The sequence below is a fragment of the Ailuropoda melanoleuca genome, chromosome 16 (genome assembly GCF_002007445.2).
Source record: "Ailuropoda melanoleuca isolate Jingjing chromosome 16, ASM200744v2, whole genome shotgun sequence".
Classification (NCBI taxonomy): Eukaryota; Metazoa; Chordata; class Mammalia; order Carnivora; family Ursidae; genus Ailuropoda; species Ailuropoda melanoleuca.
In genome coordinates this window covers 19,662,361-19,675,785 of record NC_048233.1, presented here as the reverse complement: position 1 = coordinate 19,675,785, position 13,425 = coordinate 19,662,361, and the positions used below count along the sequence as shown (strand labels likewise).

The 13,425-nt window shown below is 51.6% G+C and overlaps 1 non-coding gene across 6 annotated transcripts in view; it reads left to right on the top strand.

Moving 5' to 3' along the window:
• The window catches only part of LOC100476441, a 106,540-nt gene that overhangs the window by 34,232 nt on the left and 58,883 nt on the right, over positions 1-13,425 (top strand). For 4 of the 6 annotated variants that reach the window (XR_004621492.1, XR_004621491.1, XR_004621490.1 and 1 more), the window contains exons 1-2: positions 5,323-5,453; positions 6,910-7,004. The exons of 1 other annotated variant lie outside the window; for it this stretch is intronic. This is a non-coding gene — a transcript (cationic amino acid transporter 3). Of the gene's footprint in view, positions 1-5,322; positions 5,454-6,909; positions 7,005-7,690; positions 7,934-13,425 lie in introns of those variants that run through there. One more of the 6 variants, XR_004621496.1, reaches the window with a different exon arrangement.

Below are 13,425 nucleotides of genomic sequence, written 5' to 3'. Positions count from 1 at the left end.
TGAGGACCTGAAAGGGGTTGGGAAAGGTCATATTAGTCATGCCCAGCCTCAGGATTTTTCTGTCCCTTAATCAAATGAATGATAACGTTATGATACTAATTGAGGGGCTATGGAGGTTGGGGGATTGAAATAGGTGTTCTTAACTATCTGTTCTGGAAGTTAGGCTACTTTCATCTTTCAAATGCTTTCGGGAGAGACCAGATGTCTACATAAGGGTTGTACCCTGGTAGGGACCAAATTAATGCTTTTAAGGGATCTTTTGATGATTTTTAGTAGGTTAATAACAAACTATAGGAGACCTATAATTCCAGAGACCTGGACTGATAGGCAATGGAATGTTGTTACCAGGTGGGCATTGGAGAATATTCTTAGGCTGTTGAGGATTTGTGTACCTCATCCCCTTTAAGAATGGGTGAGAAATAGAGGCCAATATTAAAGGAAAATACATGGAGATTTAACATAAGGAAAATTTTCTGGGATTAGAGGGTGACAGGGGCATTGGGAGGGTGCAGGCTCTCTGGCTGTCTGCATGGCTATCTCAATTGGGTATGGAAAGCCTCAGATGGGCTCCTGCCCAGAAACAGGAAATGTACAAAATGAAACCTGAAAATCTTTGTTATCCCAAGAATTCTCCAGTCCACTTCTTAAGTGAGAGGCTGGAGTGGATGTGTGGTGTATGTCAGGTGGTGAGGCATTAGGATTTTGAATGAGAGAAGAAAAAACGCAATCTCATTAGACCACTGAAATCTGCTATCAGTTCTCTTAAATCTCTTTGGATTTAGGAGAATATATTGGACATTAGGGCTCAAATAGAGTTTTAGCTTTACAGGTCCTTCCTCTCTCCATGTATTTATCTTGTGTCATAGGAGATTTTAAAACCTCCTAAGGGAAAGGAGCATCTCTCTTATATATTGCTTCTTTTTATGGCCACAGCCCCAAAATGATGATGATGAGCTCATAATAACTACCATTTGATGAGTACTCCAAACACTTTACATAATCATCTATTTCATATGAGGTTGGATGAGGTGAGTGATTGCTCTTTTCACAAAAGTTGAAACTGAAGCTCAGAGAGGTTAAGTCATTTGCGCAAAGTGAATAGTGCAGCTAGGATCTGTACCGCGTTTGAGCAGTCTTGTGCCTGGAATCCCCGAGCTGTTCTCCGCAAGGAATAGCGGCTCAGGAAGGATTAGATGATCATTGACGCTTGATGGCACAGAGGTAATTGAAAGACAGTGGATAATTCCAAAAGCAAATAATGAATAACCAATTTCTATGTGTTTGTGGCAGAGACACACTCAGTGACACACACAGCTCTTACTCAGACGCTCTCTCCTTCACCTTCCCTGGGCCCCACCTGGCAGTCAGGAGCCAGGAAAGGATACAAAGCTGGGTGCATATATTCATGAAGCTCCTCACATAAAGCCATGAGTGTGGACCTAATATATGGACACACGTGTTTGAATTTGAGTGGAAATATGCACCAAGGAGTGGGGTACGTTTCTCTCCGTATGTCTATGAACATGGGCATAGTTTTAGACTTATTGGGTATGGTCTCTGTGTGTGTGTGTGTGTGTTGGGTGTGTGTGTGTGTGTGTGTGTGTGTGCACATACAGGAATCCTGAAGGAGCTTAATCAGCACTAAGGAACCAGCTGCCTTCCACCCCTGGCCCTGGTTGTTGCATTTGCACCAAACCCTGAGATTTATTTTTCATCTTCTCTCACGGATAACTTAAGGAGCTTCTTTCTGGAAAGTTCATGGCTGAGATGCCGGGCTGCCGTGGAGCCCTTTACATCTGCTACAGTCAGAAGAGGTTTGCACAGAAAGAGAAACAGCAGCCGCAAGGAAATCCCCTTCTGTTTTTTACCCTCTAGTCTAATACACAGCTGCAGTCATATGCACACCACCCACAGAACCACTTCCCCTTTCCTCCAACCTCCTGACTGCAGGCACTAAGAGAAGCCATTTTATCTACTTCTTCACTTCCAAGTGTGACTCTTTATTTCAGCCACCACAAAAGAGGAGAATTAAAAATTATACTAATTACAGAATCCAGAGTGGAGGTTGTGAGAAACTGTCCATTTGTGGAACTAATTTGATAAAAATGCAATGAGCTCTGACAGAAGCAGGAACGGTAAGAGGAGTTGAATGTCTGTTACTTCTGTAGAAAATCTGAAGCAAGGCTCTTGGAAGCAGGAGGCAGGACGACCAGCACGTGGTGTGAAGGCAGACACAGCACAGGAACCCCTCCTCCACCTTCCAACGCCAGTGCTTGGGAGACTGTTCTATGAGGGATTTTTATGACAAACTGTAGTTTACATATGACAATTCACCTCATCTCTTATCCAGAGAAGGAGGAAAAATAGATATTTATTGACATAGAGCGTCAGAAGATCTAGGAAAATTGACTATGGAGATGGGAGGAGGGGTTTCTCTCTTTCCTCAGGTATGCAAATTACCTGACTTAATTTGTGTGGTATATGCTTTTCCCCCCTTTGTGCTCTTCTCAGTGATGAGATTAAGAAATCCTTCCATTCTTTGGGCACCTGGGTGGCTCGGTCCTGGGATAGAGCCCCACATGGGGCTCCATGCTCTGCTGGGAGCCTGCTTCTTCCTCTCCCACTCCCCCTGCTTGTGTTCCCTCTCTGGCTGGCTGACTCTCTCTCTCTCTCAAATAAATAAATAAAATCTTAAAAAGAAAGAAAGAAAGAAAGAAATCCTTTCATTCTTATTAAGGAACTGAGTGTGAAGAAAGAGGTGATGAGACGTATAGATGGAGGCCTAAGTGATATCCTGTCCCTTTTGAACCATTGCCTCTTCGAGAAGATCAAGTGGAAGAGAAGTGGGGATGAATGGAACCAGCATTGGGACTCAGGTCCTGGCTCCTGTCTTCTGTATTCAAGACCTTCAGCTTCTGCAGTTTTATCTTAAATTTCACTGGTCCTTGCATTTTACTCTCCCAAGATGAAGAGAAGTTCAATATCAAATGATGCCCAAGTCAAGAAATCCCTCCCAGTGGCTATGTCTTTCCTTGGAATTCTGTCTACACAATGTCTGACTACTAAAATCCTACATAAATATTAAGGTCCACGTTAAATGTTATCTCTGCCTATGTCTTCCTGGATTATCTGCCTCTGAAGGAATTTCTTTCCTTTGATCTCCTCTGCTCCTTTGTGTCACTCTTACTATATATTCTCTCTGCAGACTGTCTTCAGCTGTAGTTACCCTGTGTTTTCTCTTACTCCCTCACTCAACTGTAAGCTTCTGGAGTGGGGAGACTGCGCCCTTTATGTTTTTATATTCTCTCCACTGTGCTTCACACAGAGCTAAGGAATTGGTAAATGACTGTCATGCATGGTATTAAACAGGGGGAATCAATGGGCCATGCAGAGAGATGGGGAAGTAGTGGTATTATGAATACGGACAAAGGACATTACTGTTTGTGGGTCTGCACGTGATACTTTCAGGTATGGATCATCTTATTAGAAAATGTTGATCCCTCCAGTAGATTTAGTCCCATATAATATAGTAATTCATTGTTCATACCTTCTTTCAATCAAAGATAGAGCTTTTCCTAGAGGGAAATAGACAATAAGGAAGAAAACTAATGTTCAATAACTCCAGAGTGTGCTGAACCCCCGAAGGAAATAAACAGCGTCTTGTGATCAAGAATAACAGGAAGTTTTGTTTAGATAGGGAGGTTAGGAGAGGCCTTTAGGGTCACTGTCATATTTTAGACTACCATGATTATGAGTTAATTCAATTTCTAACCCAAAGAATAATCATAATAAAATCAGTAACAAAAGGAGGATAAAAGCCTTCCCATCAGGGTGTGTTTTTGTCAACCCAAGCTTAGGACTGGTTCCTCTTTGGACCAACTTCCAATCCTCCCTCCTCACTTGGGAAGTGGGGAAATCAGGGCTCTCCCCTTGCCTCAGGATGGACCCTGTCCCCTCTTCTCCAGCCTAGGAGTTGGCAAGCAAAAGGGTTAAGAGCTTTGATCTTGCTAGAGACACGGAGACAGATCTAGTAGAGGGCTCTGAAATAAAGCCCCAGGATGTGAGGAGCTGGGGAAGAGATGGAGACAGGAGCACACAAAGAAGAGGCTATCTGCTGTCACAGGGACTCCCTGTCAGCTCCTAGCTCAGTCTCAGTGGGTTCTGGGATCTGTACTCCTTGGGGGAGCTGCTGAGGGATTTTGGGGAGGGGGCAAGATATCCTCTGAGTGACTTTAGAGACTATGTGACCCCAGTCATCCCTGGATCCTGGTCCAAGGCTAAAGACCCCCTGGACTATGAGTTGCAGGCAGTCCGCCAGTATCCCAGCAGCCTCAGCTAGCTCTTTCATCACCAGGGTCTTCGTTTCTTTTCCTCTCCCCCTCCTCCAGGGACAGGTTGGAAGCATTTCTTTCTGTCTCATGCAGAGCAGGGGTCCCATTAAGAAAGGCTTGGGAGTGGGTAAGAGGAATCTGAGACGGGCACCTGGACCTTTTATACCCACTCACCCTTTCCTGAGCCAGCTTCCTCTTGGGATAACACGTTTTGGGTGTGTATACTATAGGTACATTGAGAAAGGTTAGTTAATCATCATGTGGGCTCAGGGTGCTGGCTAAAGCTTAGAGACTACTAAGCTGACTGGAGGGGCACAGGCAGCGTCAAGACGTCACCTAAGATTCTGCCAGAATGGGGGCATTCAGGCTGGTGTGCAAGGTGAGGGGTCAGAGATCTGGGAGCCCTGGCTGAAGAGAGGGTGTGTGATGGTGGTGGGGTGGGGGAACAGTGGCTGGGCCCTTGGGGGTGGGTGTCCTGGTGTCCTGAACTGGGCTGGGTGGAGGTAGATGGAGGGGAGGACACCCCCTCAGCTTAGGGAGGACTCTAGGCTCAGGGCGTCTTAGAGCACATTCTCTCCAGGTGGCCCAGAGGGGAAGGGGAGAGAATGGCAAGGAGCCATTTCAGACCAGTCCAGCCTCATTCCTGAGCCCTTTACTCTCCCTCTCAGATGTCAGTGATCTGTGGGGAGAAAAGAGGCAGAGGCTGAGCAGTGTCCTTTCTCTCCTGCAGCATCACTCGGGGAGCTGAGGGGGAGTCTCCCTACAGCCAGAGTGGAGGTGGAGGTGGTGGGAAGACCTGATGAGGAACAGTCATCTTTTGCCTCTGTCCTCTCCTGAGCAAGAGTGGCTTTGGGGTCACCAGGTCATTAGGCCATTTGGAGGTCCCAAGCATCCCAAGGGTCCCATGGATCCTGGGGCAGAGCCAAGCTGTGGGGAGCCTGGCCCCGCCCCCCCATGACACTCAGGAGAGGGCTGGGCTGGCTGTAGTGGGTGGGGCTTCCCCAGTGAGAAGGAAGTGCCTAGCAGGTTTCCCCCTGGTCATACTGTTCCTCTGCGCACCACAGCAGGTCACTTTGTTGGTGGAGAGATGTCTCTTCGGTTCTTAACACCTGACTGGACCAGGTCTGCATGCAGGAAGAGAGGGGGGAGGGCAGGCAGAGGGCAGGAGGAGAGAGAAAGGGGCAAATGTCCTTCCTTTCACTGAACTCTGAGCCCTGCTCTACTCCCTAGATTCTGAAGGGTGGGAGAGGTATGAAAGCAGATGTAGAAATGACTAGAAATGAGGCAAAATGGTGGGATGCAGCAGGCTGGAGAGATGGAGGTAATGGGAAGGTGGAGGCCACTGGGAGGTGGGGTTGTCTGGGGAGGTGAGCAGGCTGGGGGAGGTGGAAGGTCATCCAAGTGCGAGGAGACAGAGTGGAAGGTGGGCATGGGAGGGGTCAGAGGGATGGAGGTGCGCAGGGAGAAGGTGGAGGCACCAGGATGGGCAGTGGCAGGTGGAAACTCAGAGGAGATCAGCATTTGATCTTGGGTCCTTACCTCCTGAGCTCTTGCTCTTCCCCCAACACTGGGTAGAAGGTCTTACTCTTCTATGCGTCTCCCTCAGCTGCAGGCCTGGGGGTGGGGGTGGGGTGGGGGTGGCAGGTAGGTGCTCACAAGTGTCCCGTTGTGTGAAGGACTGAGTGATCTCTGCAGTTGCACTTCCACGGTGTGGGTCACAGTCCCAGAGGCTCCGGTGGCAGGAAGGGGGATAGAGCAGGGGAGCTGCAGTGTGGGCCAGGAAACCAGAAACAGGTTCCGTGTGGGTTTCCCTGCTTTCCCTGCACATTCTAGATCTCTAGGATCCAGAGGACTGGCTCTGGAGCCTTAGAAGAAAGGAATACAGTGGTGCGTATGTGTGCACAAGTGTGTTTGATGAGTGTGTCAGAGGGTGTAAGTCTGGGTGTGCATGCCTGTCTGTAAATGTATGAGTGTGTGTATGTGTCTTTGTGTTACATGCATGTGACAGTGTGATATATGGGTGTGTATATGTGTGTATTTTGAGGGTATGTGTCTGTGTGTATGTATGAATGTGAGCATCTGTGTGTTTGTATCTGCATGTGCACAGGTGTGTGTGTGTGTGTGTGTGTGTGTGTGTGTGTGTGTGTGCTGTCCCAGGGGAGCCTGAAGATTCACAGCTGCAGATGTCTTTGATTTGTGCGCATTTCCAGCAGGTTCCAGGTTGTGCTATGGGGCGGGGGGAGGGGTGAGACCAGGGGAGGAAGGCTGTTAGTGCTGGGGGTGTGGGGGATGGGAGCCTGAGCAGTGGGTGTCTCTCTCCTGCCATGTACAGGGGGATGGCATCAGGGTCCCAGGTCTGAGGCTGGCTGGATACTGGGGCCTGAGATCTGCACTCAGGGCTGCATGGGAAGAGCTCAGAGGCCCTGCTCTGACCAGGGAGGGCCATAAAGATGGGGGGCAGGATGGGAGGGAGGCCAGACAGTGGAGGGTTCAGGCCTGCTCTCTCCCTGCCCCCGCTCCCAGGAATTGGGAATGATGGGACATCTCTCTTATGGATTACTTCTTTCTGTGTCCACAGCCCCAAAATGACGATGATGAGCTTATAATAACTACCGTTTGCTGAGTACTCCAAACACTTTACATAAGCACGTCTTTCATACAGAGTTGAATGAGGTGAGTGATTTGTTCTTTTCACAAAAGTTGAAACTAAGGCTCAGAGAGGTAAGTCATTTGTGCAAAGTGAATAGTGCGGCTAGGATTTGTACCTCCTTTGAGCAGTCTTGTACCTGGAATCCCCGAGCTGTTCTCCGCAAGGAATAGGGGCTCAGGAAGGATTAGATGATCATTGACACGTGATGGCACAGAGGTAATTGAAAGACAGTGGATAATTCCAATAGTGAATAATGAAAAACCAATTTCTATGTGTTTGTGGCAGAGACACACTCAGAGACACACGCAGCTCATACTCAGACACTCTCTCCTTCACCTTCCCTGGGCCCCACCTGGCAGTTAGGAGCCAGGAAAGGGGGCGAAGCTGGGTGCATATACTCATAAAGCTCCTCACTGAAAGCCATGAGTGTGAACCCAATATGTGGACACACGTGTTTGAATTTGAGTGGAAATATGCACCACGGAGTGGGGTACGTTTCTGTCGATATGTCTACAAACATGGGCATAGTTTTAGACTTACCTGATATGGTGAGTGTGTGTGTGTGTGTGTGTGCGTGTGCACGTACAGGAATCCTGAAGGAGTTCAGTCAACACTAAGGAACCAGCTGCCTTCCACCCCTGGCCCTGGTTGGTGCGTTTGTACCAAACCCTGAGATTTATTTTTCATCTTCTCTCACGGATAACTTAAGGAGCTTCTTTCTGGAAAGTTCATGGCTGAGATGCCGGGCTGCCGTGGAGCCCTTTACATCTGCTACAGTCAGAAGAGGTTTGCACAGAAAGAGAAACAGCAGCTGCAAGGAAATCCCCTCCTGTTTTTTACCCTCTTGTCTAATATGCTCTAGTCATAGGTACACCACCCACAGAACCACTTCCCCTCTCCTCCAACCGCCTGACGGAAGGCACTAAGAGAAGCCATTTTATTTACTTCCNTCCTCCAACCGCCTGACAGAAGGCACTAAGAGAAGCCATTTTATCTACTTCCTCACTTCCAAGTGTGACTCCTTATTTGAGCCACCCCAAAAGAGGAGAATTAAAAATTATACTAAATAAAGAATCTAGAGTGGAGATTGTGAGAAACTGGTCATTTGTGGAACTAATTTCATAAAAATGCAATGAGCTCTGACAGAGAGGAAGGGTGTTAGTGCTGACGGTATGGGGGATGGGAGCCTGAGCAGTGGGTGTCTCTGTCCTGCCAGGCACAGTGGGGTGGCTTCAGTATCCCAGATCTGAGGCTGGGTGGAGACTGCGGCCTGAGGCCTGCACTCGGGGCTACATGGGAAGAGCTCAGAGGCCGTGCTCTGACCAGGGAGGGCCATAACGGGGGGGCCAGGGTGGGAGGGAGGCCAGACAGTGGAGGGTTCAGGCCTGCTCTCTCCCTGCCCCCACCCCCAGGATTTGGGAATGATGGAACCAGGCTGCAGTTCCTAACTCTAGACTCCACCTGTTCTGCCTGAGGGCCTCAGAGTCCCCAGAAGTCCTTGTGTGTCTCCTGCTCAGGCTGGGATGACCAGAGTCACCGTGAAAACTTCTATCTCTAGTCAGTACCACCCAGACAGGTGCAGAACAAGTCCTTGTCTCCTGGAGGCCTCTGGTGAGGCCATGTGTGCATTCTTACTGTGTTTCATACAAGCTGAGGCTTTCACACCCATTGTTCTGGGAAGTTCCTACTGAGTCTAAATCAAATCCTCGGGTTGCACTTTGTGCCCTATAAGCCCAGGCTGAGTTTGTGAAATTAGAGAGCAGTATCCCCTCCCGCCAGCATGGGAGTAGTTTCTTCTGGACAGGGACATGGGTCAGGGTGTAGGGACACTGAGAGGATGTGGGTAAAGCCTGGTGGGTCACAGATGGTCAGACCTTTTCTGGGCTGGAGGTCAGTGATCAGCAGGGCAGATTCAGAGAAGAGAGCTCAGAGGCCTCCAGTTTTCCCTCTGGTTCCCCTGTCATTCCAGGAGGTGCCAGGAGAACTGGAAACAGGGGCTGTGGTAGGAGGGAGCAGGTTAGAGCGGGGAAAGGGCTTCCCTGTGTAGCTGTGAGGAGCCTCTGGAAACACAGGGCAAAGAGCACATGATGAATGAGGAGAAGGTCCTCTCTCAGCTCAGGAAGTAGGAGGAGGGGGCAGGGGCTGTGGGACTCAGGAGCAAAACGGGGTGTGTGCTGAGGATGGCGGTGTGCACAGCACAGTGTCTGTGCTCTGTGCCCAGTTCTGTGTGTGGCATAGGTCACATGGGGAAGGGGGAGCTGTGACATCGGTGTGTGAACCCAGGGCTGTGAGCTGGCTTCCCACTGAGGCCCATGAATTGTACTTTGCTTTAAGGACCCGCGGTTAGCACCCACGGGAAGACCCTGGAATCAAGAGCACGTGGGTTCCAGCTCTGGCTCTAGTTCTCAGCGGGGCCCTGTGAGGCCTCAGCTCTGGGAGCTGGGATGTCACCTGCTGTCCAACCATAAAGAAAAAGCCAGGTGGCCCTTCTGTACCAGCAGCTCCAGGGCTGGGGACCAGAGTAGGGAAGGGGGCTGGAGTGGGGATGGCATTTCAGGCGCGGAGGGGATTAAGGCGTGCCAGTGGGAAGGGTGGCAGGAGGGGCTTCCTGAATTCAGAAACTCCTGGGTTCTTGCTGGATCCACAGACCCCCAGTCTGGACCCCCCAGCCCTGTCTCAGCTCCCAGGGACCAGGGCTGGCTCTGCAGGGAGCGCTGTTCTCTGCCGCCCTCTTGTGGCCGCCGAGCCCTTCGCAGGTCGCTGCTGAGCAGCTTCTCAAGTCCACAGCGCAGAGTCCCTGGCCTTGTTGGAAATTGCTTATATCAGGAGAGGGGATGTTTGATCATCCAACCCCATATTCCCCCCATCTCCCCCTGGTTTTTGGGGGGCTCTCAAGACCTCCTTAAGGCTGATAAACTCTTCCTGAGATTTCACCTCTTTGCCATTGACTGAGGTTTTAGCTCTGCCTTTGGGGATGTGCGGTGGAGACAAAGGGCTGAGATGAAGATATTGAGCAAGAGAGAGCAATGCCTCTTCCTACTTGGGTTCCATGTACACCCTCAGCTCCCAGGATCGCCATGACTTGTCAAAGAGACGGCAGGGGCAGTGTGGGACAGTAGATAATGAGGGAGGAGGAGGGTTGGGATGAGTGGGATTTGAGCTGGGGTCCCGTGATCCCTGGGGTGCTGGGAACGCTTCGCAGGGGACACGGTCCTGGGGGCAGATACTGAGGGGCTGAAGGTGAGGGAGTGGGGGTGAGGGTGTTAGAAGGAATATTGAAAGGGATTGAGTTCCACTGATTTAGGGGCTTAGTTTGGGAGAGCTGGTGACACAGGAGCCAATGACTTTATGGAGAGCTTCCTGTGTGCAAGGAAGGGTTACAGGTGCCTGAGTGGATGAAAGAGGGACACATATTGTCTGTCCCCTTCCTGTCCTTGAAGACCTGCTGCACCTCCTCCCTGGACTGGTGGCCCCACGTGTGTCTGTGTGAGGGCTGCAAGGAGCCGCTGGGCGGTGCTGGCCGGGATGCAGAGGCAGAGCTCCCGGCTTTTTGTTCCGCTCACCCCCGCAGGCACTCTGGCAAAGCCCCTCCAGTTGGCTTTCTGCTTCTCTTCCCTCCTCCTATCACAGAATGCTGGAGATGCAGAGATACCTGACTGAGGGGACCTGGTGTGCCCTCCCAGAATTTCCAGTGGCTCCCAGTGGGTGGACTGTGCAAGGTCAGGGCCAAGCCTGAGGGCCTGACCAGCCAGCATGGCAGGCAGGGAAGAGACCTGCATCTAGGCTCATGGAGAATGTTCTAGGAGGAGCAGAGTGCTGCTCTTATCTGTCAGTCAGCCACCTTCCACACAGAGGACTGCCAGGCACATCCCTTCTGTGCCCCATGTGCCAGCCCAGCCCTGGATTCCTGGGACACTTGGGGATTGAGGCAGAGAAGGGAGATATGGACACAGGGACAGGGAGAGAAAGGCCCAGCATTTCATGCCCAGAGCATCAGAGGAGAAAGATGAGACAGAGCCGGTCCTAGGACCTGCAGAGTCCAAAAGACCCAGACACAGAGTCCTCAGAGACAGACAGTGGACAGTGGAACAGAGAGACAGGGAGACAGAGCCAGAGACAGGAGACAGGAAATAGAGGAGCCTCCAGAGAGCAGAGCAAAGGATCCAAGACAGACACAGAGAGACACCCAAGGGCCAGAGATAGTAGAGACACATGGACTCAGAGATAGCAGATGGACCCAGAGCCAAAGAGAGATCCATGGACAGGGGGTCAGGGTGAGGAGAGAGCCAGAGAAGTGCTCACAGAGAGGGAAGGAGAGGGAGACAGAGAAGGGAAAGGAGGAGGTGGAACAGCAGGCGGGACACAGGGAGAAGGGGCAGGTAGAGGTGTGGGGGCATGCTACGCACTCTGAGTCAAGGGCTCTGCTGACCTCTCAGGATCTGGGGCTCTGGTGGGAGGAGAGTCTCCTGTGAGTGTGTGTGTGTGTGTGTGTGTGTGTGTGTGTGTGTGTGTGGCAGGAACCCAGCAATTCAGAGCTCTAGTCACAAGGCCAGAATCTCTGGTGCTGAACTGAGCCCACACGCCTCCCTCTGCAGCCCCTGCTCTGGTCAGTGAGGGGGGATAGAAACAAGATACAAGTGAGAGACAGACTGAGCTGGGAAAGAAATGGCAGAGCCCAGACTGAGATCAGAGGGAGAAAAGCTGAGAGTGAGAAAGGGAGCAGAGAAAGGGACAGAGGACAGAGAGGGACAGAGGTGAGGAAGGACACTGCTGGAGGCATGGGTACAGGAGAGACTGGGGGAGGGAGGGCACCTCTCAGTGCAGGAGGGAGGGGGGACATGGGGAGCCAGGGCTGTGGAGAAGCAGATCAGGGGCAGGGGGGAGGCAAGCAGGGTTCCTGTCTCCCCAGACAACTGGGCTGGGCTGACACAAGCCTGGGGTGTGGTGGGGAGATGGTCATGTGTGCTTCTCAGGGTGACCTTGTCCCTTTCTCCTGTGTTCAGTACAGTGAGCTTGTCCCCCTCCTTGTCACCTTCCTCCCAGTGGCACTGAGAGCCTCCCCTGCAGGAGGCCGGCTCATGCTGGATCCTCCGTGGGGATCCCTTCCCAGCCTGCAGGGCAGCTCTGAGCCTCCTCACCAGGGACACAGGGGTGTCCTTTAGGGGGGATCTAAGTGTTGAGAATTGCCCAGTGTTCTCCGAGGCTGGAGAAGATGGTGAGGACCCAGCTGGGAAGCAGTATTTCCAGTGGAAAACCAGGTGGATGTGGGCAGACACTGTGGAGGACGAGCCTCCTCCTATGTGGCTCCGAAGGTCATTGTGAAGGTGATGCTTGCAGCCTGTGACAGAAGGGGTTATTCCTGGTGGCTGCTGCAGCCCCAGTGTAATTTTTCTGTGTGTTTGTTACAACCAGGTAGTAGTGCTCCCAGGAGCACCCCCAGCCTGGTGCTGGAGAGGGAGGCCTGGCATTTACCTGAAATACTTGTTCAAGGGGTCCTGCCCTTGGGGAGCTGACAGTCCCTTCCCTGTTCACTCATATGCAGAGTAACCCAGTGACACTAACCCAGCACAGACCCACAAGTGCAAAGGACTAACCGAATTCAGAATCAGAGCCAGTCAGTTCATCAGGGAAGACTGCCTGGAAAAGCGGAGTCATGAGGGGGTGTAGAAGGAGAAACCCAGCAGGGCAAGGAACTGAGGGGGGAAAGAGGAGGAGAACCTCTCTCTGTTGCTTCTGAAGCAGGATGAGCAAACCAAAGCCAGACAGGAGCCAGCTGTGCTGAACCCGGAATAAACATCTGGATTGGGGACCAGCATGGAGGGAAGTGGGAGGCAGATGCTCATAGCCACGCTGGGGGTTCTGAAGTTGCTGGGATTGGAATTGAGGTCCCTGGAGGGAGTCCTGAGATGTGTTAGGCAGTGATGTGTATGAGCACAGTTGTCTGGAGATGTGTGTGCCCTAGTGAGCATGTCGTGTGTGTGTGTGTGTGTGTGTGTGTGTGTGTGTGTGTGTGTGTGTGTGTGTTGGGGAATGTGGTGAGGGAGGCAGAGGGATGGAGGACACAGGGTCTGCTGGTTGTGGGGTCACAGTGTAAAATGTCCAGGGTTGTATCTCTGTGGTGACCCTCGGCAGGACAGGCAGGACGCTGGGAGCGAGGCTGACTTCCTGGCCTTGATGTGTCCTCCTAGGCTGTGAGGACGACTGAGCCTGGACCGCACAGGCTAGGGAGCCATGGCTGGGGGGAGACAGCTGCGGGGGGCTGGACAGGTGGGGAGGCGACCCCTGGGGATCAGGAGACAAAAAGAGGGAGAGGGAGACAGGGATGGGGTGGGGAGTGGTCATGGGAAACCTGAAGGCTCTGCGACCTTTCTCTGGGCTCTCCCCTTCACCCACACCTTCCATGGACAGAATTCTGTGTTTAAAGCTCACGAATCTTCCATAAAT